The sequence below is a fragment of the Myotis brandtii genome, unplaced genomic scaffold (assembly GCF_000412655.1).
Source record: "Myotis brandtii unplaced genomic scaffold, ASM41265v1 scaffold155, whole genome shotgun sequence".
Classification (NCBI taxonomy): domain Eukaryota; kingdom Metazoa; phylum Chordata; class Mammalia; order Chiroptera; family Vespertilionidae; genus Myotis; species Myotis brandtii.
This window is the reverse complement of record NW_005355621.1, coordinates 184,942-199,335: the sequence shown is the minus strand read 5'-3', so window position 1 is coordinate 199,335 and position 14,394 is coordinate 184,942. Positions and strand designations below refer to the sequence as shown.

The 14,394-nt window shown below is 52.5% G+C and overlaps 1 protein-coding gene and 1 long non-coding RNA gene across 2 annotated transcripts in view; one reads left to right on the top strand and one right to left on the bottom strand.

Moving 5' to 3' along the window:
- LOC102253554 (synapsin-3) overlaps positions 1 to 14,394 on the bottom strand; it is a gene marked incomplete at its 5' end in the record, with an annotated part of 283,126 nt that overhangs the window by 93,834 nt on the left and 174,898 nt on the right. The gene's annotated exons all lie outside the window — the stretch shown is intronic.
- Positions 2,444 to 12,831, top strand: LOC102242329. Its single transcript, XR_313307.2, has 3 exons — positions 2,444 to 2,646; positions 7,740 to 8,176; positions 11,177 to 12,831. It is a non-coding gene; the product is annotated as an uncharacterized LOC102242329 (long non-coding RNA).

Sequence of the window (14,394 nt, the reverse complement as noted above, 5' to 3'; positions counted from 1 at the left end):
TGTTACAGCAACTCTTGGACCAGCGGCTTGTTGCATAACGCAGGGGTGTTGGCATCTGTGGGTGAGCATGCTGCTCCCATATCACCAGGCACACGGCGGCGCCCTGGCTGCTCCAGCGCTGACTGCTGGGACGTGGCAGGAGGAGAGGGTGGTTTATCTCTCCGATAGTGGAGAAGGCAACCAGCAGCTTGAGTAGGGGGCTCTGCTCCCGCTGGCCCGTGCGCCCGGCGGAGGGGGGCACTGGCCTGGAGTGGGGGCACTGACCTGGCATTTGGAACCCCAGATCTGACATTTTGTAACTGTGTGACCTCAGGCCAATGACGCCCTCTTTCAGGGCCTCTGGGTCTCTTCCATAATGAGACTGTGTTTGTGAGTGCACAGTTTTGGTAAGTTCTAAATTCGTGGGAACTGGCATTAACAGTGTGATCTTGGGCAAGACACCCACCCTTTGGGGCCCTGGGTTATTGTCTTTTAAATCTGGGAACTATTGGGATGGCCAGATGATCTCTGAAGTTCCTTCCTGCTCTGAGAGCTCATGGCTGTGAATCTGTAGCCCTGTGCTTGGGGTTTGGGCAGGAAGGTCCCGGCTGGGGCAGAAGCCCGCTAGGCATTCAACAGCTAGAGGGCAAACACCCGCCTTTACCTTCTTCTTCCTACTTATTTCTCAGCTTGGCTCAGGGGTTGACTCTATGACGGGTAGAGAAATGAACCCCAGAGCCTGGGGTTTTGAACCCCTGCTTCATGGTGTTTTCCTAATCTCATTTCCGTTTAGGTAATGCACACAGGGTTTGCAAGGCCCAGGGACTGCCGTGATGTCTTCGGCACTCCCATTAGTTCATGGGCAGTCGTGGATAGTCACACAAAGCCTGTCATTTGGCCAGCACTTGACAGTTGGTATACAGTGGTCAAGGGCGTTGGCTGTGAAACCGTCAAGTTCTATCCTAGCTCATTCCCATAGTGGTGCAAGATTTTAGGCAAATTACTTCCACTTTGTACCTCAGTCTCCTCATCTGTCAAACGGAGAAATAATAGTACTTTGCCCCATAGGGCTGTTGGCCAGGATGAATTGATTTTACATCATGTAAAGCACTAGGGGTTCCACTAGGGGGCCTCAGGGCCAGTGTTGGGGTGGGGGAGGGCTCCAGCCCCCAGCCCCTCACAGGCTCCACAAATACACTTCTACTTGTCTGAGCCCATGGATTCAGCTTTGATTTAGAAAACAGAGTCAGAAGATGTGCTATGGATGAGCATTGGGCTTCACACCAAGAGGCCCTGGTGTGCCCTGCAGCTCATAGCTGGGTGCACCTGGGCATGGGCCCACCTGTCTACTGGCAGCAATGTGGGGTGATCATGCCGGCCTCTCTGACTGCTGCAAAGATTGAACGTGGCTCCATGGCATCACTCGATATGAGAACAGCCTAAATAAATTCTGCACAAACGTCAATAAGTGGCAATTAAATTACAGACAGTCAGGCAGGGCTGCCTCCTGCTGGCTCTCTGCCTCAGGAGAGGGGCGTGCTGCAGGCCAGAGGTTCTGACGCTGGTGCAGTTCCGGGTGCCTCGGAGCAGGCTAAGGGGTGTGTAATCTGGACCCGCTCCTAGAGAGTCTGATTTAGAGGGTCTGTAGGCCCAGGAATTGCATATTACACAGGTGCCCTGAACCCAGCCATGCCGCCCCTTGTTATCTGCCCCAAAGCAATGAAAACGTATGTCCACACCAAAAGTTGTCCTTGAGTATTTATAGCAGCATTATTCATATTAGCCAAAAGGTGCAAATAGCCTAAATGCCCATGAACTGACGCATGCATAAACAAAATGTGGCATATTCACACAAAGGAATATTATTCAACCCTAAAAAGGAGGAGGAGGAAGAGGAGGAGGAGGAGGAGAAAGGGAAAGAAGAGGAAGAGGAGCAGGAAGCGAGGGAGGAGGAAGAAGAGGGGAAGAGGAGTAAGAGGCGGAGGAGTAAGAGGAGGAAGAGGAAGAGGAGGAGGAGGAGGAGGAAGATGAAGAGGAGGAGGAGGAAGGCCTGCCACCAGTCCCAGAAGCTATAACTGAGAATAAAGGTCTCCTGGGGGCCAGGTGGCAGCTGTCCTGTCAGGGGAGCGTCGGGGCCCGGGGGTGCCTCCTCAGCAGGCTCTGGCTCCACCAATGGCTCCCACATGAGTCCTTTGCAGCCGAAACTAGCAGGGGGCTCGCCAGGCCTGCAGCGGCACCTCACGCTCACGCTCACGGACACATGCACAGGAAGCAGGAACCGCTGGGCAGATTATTTTTGTTTTCCCCTCACCGCCACCGCCTGGGCAATCAGTGACATTCCTTTCCCTCCTAAACAAACACGCTGGGCCTGGAGCTGCCAGGAAGTGAAGAAATCGCCTTTGGAATAGCTCAGCGGCCTCTCCCACCTCTGGCCCCTCCCTCCCCCCAGGACTGGGGAGGCCGCCTGGGCCTCCCAATGTGGAAGGCTTGAGGACTTTCTCCTCTTTTTCTGGCTGTTCCCAGAAATCGGGGAGAAGCTGGGTCCGGTGTCTGCAGCTACTGAGCCTCTGTACCCCGAGTCTCCATCACCCTCAACCCCGGCTCCAATCCTGAGAGTCACTTCAGATGTCCTGGAGTGAGGTGGCCAGGTGGCCAGTGGCCCAGATGGTGAGAGGTCGAGCAGCTCGGGGCAGGTCTCTGAGGGGTGAGGGTGAGGTTGGGGGACGGATGGGGGCGTGGAGACAGGTGTTTTGACAGTGACATTCTTTCCTCCAGATAATTTTCTTACAAAACTACGAAGGGAAGTCCCTGGGGCCCAGCATCCTTCCTAAAACCGAAGAACAGTGAAGGGAGTGCTAAGGGCCCAGGAGAGGCAGGGAAGTACCTCCTTATACCTTGAACTTGGCTGCTCTGTTTGCCCTAAAACTAACACAGGCTTTCATGTGTGTGAGGCTGGGTGAGGTTGCTGACAATTTCAACTGGTCATTTTTTTCAACCTGGTTTGCCCCCTCTCTGAGGCTCTCCTTCACGGGAGCCCCTGGACTGTTCTGGGGTTGCTGCTGCCTCAGGACAGGGAGGTGACCGGAGAGAGCAAAGAGAAGAGAAGAGTAAACACCTCCTGGCTTTTGAGTTTTAGAAGCCAGAGTCTTTAAGAAAACCAAAGACTCTGGGCCTGGCGGGCCACAGATCCGGGAGGAGTAGGGTGAGTGAGAGCAAGGGCTCACCTCTGAGATGAGGCGAGGACTTCCCCCGCCGGGGAGAGGGGAGATGAGGAGGGAAAACCTTAGCAGTGGATGTTTTCTGGGGGAAGGGAGATGGGGAACTGAACCCTGATTCTGGAGCATGAGGCCAAGGGTGGGTGGCAAACCCCAAGGAGGTTGGGGACCCTGAGGTGCAGAGCGGACCTGTGCACTGTTTCCTGGCAGAACTCTATCGCTGGGGAGGCAGCCAGGATCCAGGGAGGAAATGGCTGATGAACCTTCTGGGTAGATGGAGCCGCCAACAGGGCTTTCTGCCCTAATGAGGTCTGAGAACAGCAGAGAGAGAGTCCTGGGCAACAGGAGGGACCCAGACCCAGCGGGTGACCTGAAAGGGACCACAGGGATGGAATGAATTGAATTCAACCTGTGTGGACTGTTAACTGGGGACCACAGGGCCATGGCATCTCTGTGGATGCCAGGTGGATGCTGCCATTGACAGTGACTGTTCCCTTCTGACACCTCGGGACTAACGGAAGCCCCCAAACTTTGGCACAGCCTTAGGAGAAGGCGAGGGAACCCCAACTTGGCTGGGTTTTGCCCACACTGGTGCTTGAAATAGAAAATCAGTTGAACCCTACAAAAAAATCCAGTTCTGTTTCTTGTATCTGAGTCCTCCTGGGACGATGGTGGAGTGAGACTCCTATGCACATGCTTGCTTGGTGTTGGCAGTTTTAATGAAGATTGATGTCTGAGTTTTAAACATTTCTTGAGCACGTCTCCGCATTAGATCTTTTTGGGAAAGTAGATGAATAAAGGCAGAGCAGAATGTCTTATAAGAGGTGCTCCAGGAGGGTTGCAAATGCAGCGTCACAGAAGCGAAAAGAACTTGAGAAGGTCTCCCCGCGCCCTTGAAACTCTGCATGTGGCTTGCTCAGGTCTGAGTGAAGGGCTGCCTTTGTGAGCAGAGTCTGGGAAGCAAAGAGATGGTGGGAAGAATGGGGGCCTCTCCCTCTGTGGCTCCATTTCTTAGGAGGCGTGCTAAGGGTGGACATTTCAGGCAGAGCACTTGGTGTCAGACAGTAAGAAGTCATCAGGAGGAAAGGCAAGGGCTGACTCCCCTGAGGCCCCCACCTTGCATGGCTGGGGACCTTGGCCTTGAATCAGACCTGGTCTGCATATCCCTGCAACTGTCAGAGGCATGGGCTGGGCTGGCCACTTGTTTTGCCTGTTTAGGTTTTCTCTCTCCCACTTACTCTCTGCGTCATGAGAAAACTGGCCATTGCCCTTGGAAGACGCCATCAAAAATGCCCCTCCTCAAGCCAAAGACTAAATCCAAGGGGGTCCACAGGGGAGGGACTGAAGGACCTCCGAGAAGGTCAGTTGGTGGTCTCTTCCTCTAAGGCTGCAGGCATACGAGGCTGGGCTGGAGTTCCTGGTGGCCCCTGCTCTGATTCTGGGGGATGCTTGGATATGGCATCAAGTTGACCGAAGCACATGGCGAGAGGGTTATTCCATTTTCAAGTAATTTCCGAGCCTCCAGATCCCATTAAGGAGAGTCTGAGCTTGGGGCGTGTCAACACATCCCAACATCTGGATCAAATGCTGAGGTGCTATCCAGCAGTTCCGGGCCGTTTATACATGAGCGTGAGTGTTCCATTCTTTCCTGACAGGGAGTTTCAGTGACTAGGATGTGAAGCCAAGAGGACCCTGGATGCGGAGGAGAGCTGGAAATTAGGGGACATACCGCGGGACCACTTATTATAGCAGATGGCATTATTCCCAATTCTTGGCCCCTCTCTGTATCAGGGTCTTATGCCAGGTGACTTTGTAGTTTTTTTCACTAGAGGATGAGCATACTTCTCCTGTCCTTAAATTCTGGACTTAGGTCATGTGATTTGCTTTGGCCAGCAAGATGCTATCGGACATGGTACAGACAGTGGCTTAAAATGTGTTCGTGTTCTTGGATGTGCCCCTCTTGTCCTGTACTTGCCATGCTGAGAACATACCCCGAGGGCTTGCTGGTCTATCGACGTGGAGCCAAGCCCAGGTAGGCCCAGCCAATTCCCAGCAAGATTAATGGTTATTTTTTTAAAATATATTTTTATTGATTTCAGAGAAGGGAGAGGGAGAGAGAGAAACATTAATGATGAGCGAGAATCACTGATTGGCTGCCTCCTACCCACAGTGGGGATCGAGCCCGCAACCCGGGCTTATGCCCTGGCTGGGTATCGAACCAAGGCCTCCTGGTTCATAGATCGCCGCTTAACCACTGAGCCACACCGGCTGGTCTAATGGTTATTTTAAGCCACTGAGTTTTGGGGTGATTTGTTACGCACCATAATTGTGGCAAAAAATGTTGACGACCCCACTGCATTCGACACAGGCACTCTCACTTAGGCTGTTTACTTGGATTGTCAAACACCCCCTTTTACTAATGAGGGAACTGAGGCTTCAAGAAAGCCCTTGGTCCCCAGTCAAACAGAAAGAATGAGCAGAGCGTGGAGGCAGTGCTGTTCTGTCTGATTCCCATGACATCATGGAAGAACGGGGTGGTGGGAGGTGGAACACGGTGTGCCTGGTTTCACAGCTGGACTTGAGGCTGGTCCCGTCTATAGTCATCCCTGAGACTGCTCTGGCCAACACCATAAATCTCGGCTTGTGACATCACGGGATGAGTCAGGCAGGAGGTGGCAGGACAGGGAAGCCCTGGTGCAGGGCGGTCAGTGCTAAAACCCCAGTCTAAATAGGGACAGGGCGGTAACATTAGTAGACAGGGCTGGGCTGCAGAACCGGGTGGTTTGGGTCAGATAATGACTTGAAATTTATTTTGGAAAATATTTTCCCAAGTGTCTCACTGAGCCCCGTGGGAATGGGACATGGATGGGAAAGCCAAGAGGGAAGTTAACGAGGCTGAGAAGGGACGCACGACTTAGCAGGGCCTGATTCCATACAATTCAGGGCATTGGAGGTTCCTAAGGGCAAACTCTTCCTCATCCTTTGGAATTCTCCCCATTCCCCTGCCCTGTGACTGTCCCAGACTCCATCCCAAAGCCCTCCATCCTTCAGGGATCACAGCAGCCAACACTTACTAGTATTGAGCACCTACTACGGGCCAGACACTGTTCTAAACACTTTCCACCTTGAGTTTCCCTCTCATTCTTCACAACCCCGTGTGGACTATTGGGGGAAGGGAGATGGGGAACTGAACCCTGATTCTGGAGCATGAGGCCTATTGTCCCCATTTCACAAATGAAAGAGGAAATGAAGGGCACAGAGCAGGGAAGGGCAAGGCCCAGGCCCACACAGCTGTTACAAGGCAGAGCTGGGATTCCAACTCCAGAGAATCTCATCTGAATCACTATGCTGAGTGTTCATTACCACATACTGCTACACTGATTTTATTTCATTTTAACAACTGTTTCCAGAGTGCTCCTTAGGGAGGGAGGTTTCTGTGGGGGAAATACTTTGGAAAGTGGTTGGGATAGAAGGTGAGCCTCCTCAGGGCCTGGGTTGGCGGGAGCCTAGGCCTCCTGGTGGCAGGCACTGCCCTGCGTGGGAAGATGAGATCAGATTGGAGAACAGGGAGGGGGTTCGAGGAGGGGAGGCGGGAGGTGACGGAGGAGGTGGGCAAGTCCACTGAGCACACCGCCCAGGGTGGGGGAGACTGTTGTCTGTGGTGGGAGCAGGAGAAGCAGCCGAGCTTTTTTATTTTCGTTGAATTTACGTCCAATCTCAAAATATTTATTAAATTTGTAGCAATTGTGCATTTGGGCTTCAGGGAACGGTCATATTCTTTAAGACATTTATTTTTATTTTTTTCCAATTACAGTTGACATTCAATATTATTTTGTATTAGTTTCAGGCGTACAGTGTAGCGGTTCGATAATCATATACTTTACAAAGTGTTTCCCCTGTTATTTCCAGTGCCCAGCTGGCACCGTACGTAGTTATTACAATATTATTGACTCCATTCCCCAGGCTGTACTTTACACCCCCGTGACTACTCTGTAACTACCAATTTGTACTTTCCAATCCCTTCACCTTTTTCACCCAGCCCCCCAATCTCCTCGCCTCTGGCAACCATCAGTCTGTTCTCTGTATCTTTTTTAAAAAAAATTGATTTCAGAGAAGAAGGGAGAGGGAGAGAGAATCATTGATCATCTACCTCCTGCATGCCCCCGACGGAGAATCATTGATCAGCTGCCTCCTGCATGTCCCCGACGGGGGAATCGAGTCTGCACCCCGGGCATGTGCCCTGACCTCCTGGTTCATAGGTCAATGCTCAACCACTGAGCCACATTGGCCGGGCTGTTCTATCTTGAGTTGAGAAGCAGCTGGACTTGATGCTGGTGTGGCTGTGTTGGGGGACAATGGCCACGGGGACTCCAGTACCCCAAAGGCTGCAGGTTCTGGAGATGATGAGGGCACCACAGATTAGCAGAAATTCTGAGGAAGGCCAAGGAATTTTCCTTGAATCCCAAGGGTTCGGGAAGTCTTCAGCTGACATCTGGGTACGGCTGTTATCACCAATGGCATGAACATTCCTGTCTCTCTCCCTAGAACACCCACTCCTGGAAGGCGGGCTGGCGCTGCTCATTCATCCTGGCTCCCAGGGCCAGCTCAGTGCTTGGCACTCAGTGGGCCTTCGGCACATGCGCCCTTGAGTGAATGAATGAAAAGGCTTTGGACTCCGGATCACTGGTGCCTGCTCAGATGTATGCCAACTCAGCCATTCTTCATATCTCATCACAAGAAGGTGCTGTGGACATCTCGGTTTTTTAGCATCTTCTTCCCATGTTCCTTTCCTGCTCCATGCTGCCCTGACTGCTGCGGACCCACACCCACCTCCGCCTCCTGGCTCACTCCTTACACTGGACTGTGAGCACAGTGTTCTCTGGGTGCCACCTTCTCCTCCGACCTTGGGCTGACATCCGAGCTGTGGTCCTTACCTGGGGAGGACTTTCCCCTTTGGTGGACACTGGGCAGTGTCCAGACAGGTACTTGTCACAACTGGGGAGATGGCTACTGGTACCCTGGGGGTTGAGACCAGGGATGCTTTTAAACCTCCTACAATGCACAGAAGAGTCCCCCTGGCTTGGTCATCTGCCAGAACAAAACACCTAGACTGAGTGGCGTAAGCAACAGACATTTATTTCTCACAGTTCTGGAGTCTGGGAGGCCCCAAACAAAACTCGGTCAGATTCGGTTCTCAGGAAGGCCTTCTTCCTCGGTGTACATACCTTCTCTCCGTGTGCTCCTGTGGCTTCATAAGATGTGTGAGTTTGGAGAGAGGGAAAACCTCTCTCTCTCTTCTTACAAGGCCACTAATCCTAATCTAAACCCAATGGCCTCCCAAAGCCCCCACTTCCCAAGAACATCATGTTGGATGTTAGGGCTTCAACATAAGGTTTTTGGGGAGACAAAACATTCAGTCCAAAACACCCCCAAAGCTAAGAGTTCTCTGGTCTGAACTGCTGGCGCCGAGGCTGAGAGACTGCATTAGCGTGTGTGGTTAAGAGCGTGCTGACTGCGATGTGAGAGAACTGGTTGCAGATCAGGCTCTGCCACTTTAAGACAGAGACAAAGATTGTCTCTATTGTCAGGGTCATCAAGAGGATCACACTGGGTCTGACCAACAACTGGCTGCTGCCTCGTCCTCCCCAGTCTCCAGGCCAACACACTCACTCAACACAGATCGCGCGGCCAGACCCCCCCTCGGCCCAGGCACACCCCTCAGTGGGTTCAGGCGTCTCAGGTCCCTGCTGTTGCTCCTTCAGAGGCCAATCCTGGGGACGCCAGTGCCTTGTCCCGTGAACCATGACCTGCCTCAGCCCTTCCGTGTACCCGAGTCTGGGATGTGAGCACCTCTGCGGGGAACAACGAATTGCTTTGCTTTGTCTTACATCCTGGGGAGTTACTTTGGGGGCAAAACCTAACTGTGGATGCAAATGATCACCTGCAACAAGGCAAATGAGATTTATAGAAAAATCAAGTTTTACCAAAGGAAACACTTTTTGGGTGGGGCTGGGGGATAGGCGGGGCTTGCTGTTCCAGGAGCCGAAGCTCAGGCCCACAGAGTTTATGCTGTAAAATTTTATAAGGCATTGATGGGATATGAGCAGGAAGTGACACCAGAGACCACCTTGTCAGCCCCCCTCATTTTACATGGAGAAACTAAGGCCCAGAGAGAAGAGAAACTTCCCCAGGGTCATCCTCTCGTTACTGAAGGAGGCGAGACCAGTCCGAGGGCTCCTGACCCCCTGTCCAGGCTGGTTCCACCCTAAGGTGCTACCTTTTGCTAAAGGGAGTCCTTTGGTCAGGTTAGAGGTCAAAGAATAGACAATCCCTCCCTCTGAGTTTTAAGTTCAACCTCCACACTAACCGAGAATTTGGTTTTCAGAATCGTCTCCTGCAATAGAGCTTTACTGGCGTTTCATTTTCCTTCTTTTGGCCTGGAGGCGATATTGAGGCAATTCCCTCTGTGGGTGCCTCGCTCTGTAGTAAACACATGTCTGCCATATACACACAGGCACACACATTTGTCATTCCTTCCCAGAATGACTTAATGATTTCCATGTAACCAATATGCCGCAGCTGTTGGCTTCCTTCAGGCGGAAGCACTCAGAAAACCATCGGTTATCAAGTTGCCTCCACCACTGTGTTTTCCCAGCCGGATATACCCCCTCCTCCTTTTTATTTAAAAAAAAAAAATGGTAACTCCTCGCCAGTGTGGCTCAGCTGGTTGGAGTGTCATCCTGTCCACCAGAAGGTGCAGGTTTGATTCCAGGTCAGAGCACATACCCAGGTTGTGGGTTTACCAGGTTTCGGGTTTGATCCCTGGTTGGGGCATGTACAGGAGGCCAATGATCAATATTTCTCTCTCTTATCACTGTGTTTTTTTTTCTCTCTCTCCTCTGTATTTCTCACTCTCTCTCCCTTCCTCTCTCTAAAATCAATAGGAAAAGAAAGGTAAGAGAACAAGTTAAGAAAAAAACATTGTGACCCTCTGTCCAATCCAATCCAGAGTTGGTGTCGCCGGCAGGGGCTCCGCAGGGGCCAGGCTGGTCCTGCATCTCTGCAGGTGCTTCCAATAGGAGACCATCAGTTTGCTCACACATGGCAGGCAGCTTCCCATCCGGAGACACCAGGACACACGGGAGCTGAGAGGCCGGAGGTTGGGAGGGGGATGTGCTTTGGAGAAGACAATGTGTTGAGGGGATGAAGGGATGCACGTTCTGACTCTGCTACGTACTAGCTTTGTGACCCTGAGAAAACAGCTCAACATCTCTGAGCCTCGATTTTGAAATCTGGGAATAGAATCTGTGCTCATGGGTTACTGAGGTTAGAATGCTTGCTCAACAAAGTCTTCCTTTTTCCCTCCGTTTCCTTTCCCACCCCGTGGTCTCTAGCCCACAGAATGTAAGAGGTAGGTACGTTCGGTGACCTAGTGACACGGAACCTTCCGCTCATGGGTTACTGAGGTTAGAATGCTTGCTCAACAAAGGCTTCCTTTTCCCTCCGTTTCCTTTCCCACCCCACGGTCTCTGGCCCACAGAATGTAAGAGGTAGGTATGTTCGGTGACCTAGTGACACGGAACCTTCCGACCTGGCCTTGATGGTCACTTCTTTCAGAGACTGCCCACCTGGACCAGGTGCAGAAGACCTTTCAGCCCTGGCTTTAATGCCAACTCCTGGGACCCGCACTGGGGACTCTGGTGCCCAGGGTGTCTCCTGCAAGGCTCATGCCTAAAGGAGAAGATTGATCACAGCAACCAGGCAAGTCAGCCAGGAGAAGCCTGGACCTGCCAGGTTGCCCAAAGCTCCTATTGTCTCTTTCCTATCCTCCACCCGCCCTCTGTCCTGACTAGTTGTTGTCTGTTAAGCACACAATAGGTGCTCACTCATGGTAGGTGCTTGGTACATGTTAATGGCTGAAACCAGGATCATATTTTTGGGAACAATAATCTGAACTGTCCTCTCATGTGCATTTCCTCCAGGATGGGGAGTGTGACAGCGGCTCACATTTCCCCAGCACTCATCCCGGGCCAACCATTGGATCTACATCGCGCCATTCAGTCTTCTCAGCAGCCTACGAAGTGGCTTCTGTTAGCTCTCCATTTTACAGATGAGCAAACTGAGACTTCCTTAGTCCAGAGTCAAAAGCAAGCACGTGGGAGTCACAGGGGATCGATATTCAACTTTTAATATTGAGAGAAGGAATTTTTGAGTCTGTAAGGAGGACCATTGACATATGGGGAGTGGACGTACGGCGTCTGTTAAGGGGGAGAGTGGAAAACTCTTCCACTTTTTGGGCTGAACCAAGAGGCCGAATGCCCAGGAGGAAGACAGGGTGTAGGAAAGTCCAGGTCAGAAAGAATGAAGACTAGAGTTGGCCTTCTCCACCTCGGGGGATCGTGGGAGGGAGACAGAGAGGAAGAAACGCAGAGGGAGGTGAGAAGCCAGTGACATCACCTGTGAGCTGAGTGCCAGCTCAGGGGCCCTGTTGAGAAAGCTAGTGAGGAACATGGGGGTGGGCAGGGGGCTTCTGCCCCATTTTTGTTCGAGTTTCTGGGAGGAGACCCCTCGCAGGGGCCCTCCCCATGTTCTGTGTCAGTCCAGGCCAGGGAGAGCCCGAGTGTGCCCTCTGAGCACCCTCCATTCTCCTGTGCCATGGGAAGGAACCAGGGCTTCCATCTGTACTTAAGGGGGATTTAGAAGTTAGTGGAGACTCGGGGGGAGGAGGGAGACTCTTGCCGAGGGAGGTTGCTGCCACCGGGGCCAAGTGACCCTTCAGCCAGGAGCCTCTCATATTCAGGCTGCCCAGGCTGGACACCGGTCTTGCCCAGGTAAGAGCCCAGGCAGATCTCAGGGGAGTAGGCAGCACCAGTGAGAGCCTAGTGGGGCTTGGTCAGAGAGGGCAGCAGGCCATGTTTCGGGGGCCTTGCCTGTGCTCAGAGGACAGATGCCCAGGACAGGATCAGGCTGAGCAAGGCTCAACACGTGCCAGGCAGACACGGCCAAGTTCAGACCCACATCCCTCCCGTGGGGACCAGCCAAGGACACTGTGAGGTCAGGAGCCCTCCATCCACTCTCCCTTGCCACCTACAATGCTCCAAAGACATAGGTGGCATCTATATACCCAGATGCCATCTTGGGCAGGAGAAGGGGGGAGGGTGGGCATTGGAAAGACCAGGCATTTATCTATACGACCAAGTCATCTCCAAGGGAGCACCTCCTCAGCTCTCTGGGGAGTTACACCTGGACAGACTCAGTCCCTGGACTGGAAGGAGACGGTAAACCACCGGAGGCCGAGATCTCATGAACTGACAAGTGTAAGTTTCTCCACCATCTGTGCGGCGAGGATGCTTAACGAAATTCTAGAAAATAAAGAACTGACACTTCCTTTGCACATCTGAGTGGAAATATAAGCCTGTCACCCTGATACATAATGGCTGTAACAGGTGCACAATAAATCCTTGTGGACGAGTGGAGGCAAGCACGGATATGCGAGAGGAGGCAGGACGGATTGCAAGACTTAGCTCCTCCCGAAGACTCCGTTTTGCTTTCCTCAGGGTCTCAGGAGCAAACAAGCCAAATACACGCAACTAGAACACAAGCGATTGGTATTAGAAAATAACACGCACTAGAGTGTCAGCCGATACATAACGTTAGACAGGAGACTAATCGTGACATCAAATAAAGATTAGGCTGCAGATGCAGTAATAGGTAGGTACTATGTTGGGGGCAGTTTCTGACAACTCCCTCTTACGGCATCTAGTTTTTAAGTTCATCACTAAGTGTTAGAGCCCACTGATAGTCTGCTGTGAACCCAAGCAACACGGCCCAGCGGGTCTCCTCAGAATGTAGCCCCATGCCTCTGCCAGGCTAAGGTGGGCCCTGGAGAGGAGAATGTGTACGCAGACGAGGGCATAATGAACTTTCCTTGCAGGGGCTTTTATGAAAGGCAACAAAGGGGACATTGAGCTGGACCTTGAAGCATGAGCTGTTGTCAGGGAGAAGGTAGGAAGGGGAGTCTAAGTGCCTAGGGAACAGCATGTGCAAAGGGACGAAAGCATGAGGAAGCAACACTTGCAATGTCCAGGACGGCAGACTAACTAAGGGTGCTGGTAGGACACAATGAGCGCTCACAATGACTAGATTGCTGGATTTCCCACAAGGCCCCGCAGAGAGTAAGTACTTCAGACAGTGCTTGATAAGGGTATGAAGGAAGGCTTGTTATAGGGCCCTAGAGGGATTCAAGGACATTAAAGCAAGCTGCAGAGGAGGAGGGAGGAATAAGAGTTGGTGGGAGCCAGGAGGGGACCTTTCCATTTTTATGGTAAACACAGTCCAAGCTGGGCAGGAGGAGAGCCTGGGGGTAGAGGACAGCAGTCAGGGAGGCCCCCAGATCCCAGGAGCAAGCAGAGGCAGGCGGTGGGTGAGGAGCGGTGGAGGCTCCCTGGGTAGGGGCTCCCTGGGTAGGGGCTCCCTGGGTGGGCTGGCAGTGCACCTTGGGTGCCTGTGCTTACAACCAGCACATGGCTGACTGCCCTGGCTCCCAGCAGGTGGGAGAGGAGCAGGCAGAAGCACCTGGGAGCCAAGGAGGGTGAGCAGGGTTGCAGATATGGCCTACTGTATGACAGGGAGGGGGCTCCTGCAGGAGGCTGGGCCTTGGGTCACGTGGGGCAGTGAGGGACAGGCTGGCCATGCCCTGGCAGGTCAGAAACCAACATCCTCCCATAATTACAAGCACACACATCTCTCATGCTTGCCAAGGGCTTCATAATGTGCACAGCCTACAGGACTTGAATCTGCTTCATCTGACCCATAGGCATCATGATGGACAGATGCCATTCATAATCCCCATGTGATGAACGGAAGGTTTGGGGGGTCCATGGGACTTCTGAACAGCATGGCATGGGGTTATGTACAAAGATGAGGGCACATGGACCCATAGGCATCATGATGGACAGATGCCATTCATAACCCTCATGTGATGAATGGAAGGTTCGGGGGGAGGGGGGTCCATGGGACTTCTGATGAGCATGGCATGGGGTTATGTATAAAGATGAGGGCACACATCACTTCCTCTGCAGCTCCAAAGGGGACACTGAGCTGGATTTTAAAAACTGAGCAGTTGTCCATCTGAGAAGGGAAGGACTCAGGTACAGAGAATAGCATGTGTAAAGGGATGGGAGTGCGAGGAAGCACCATG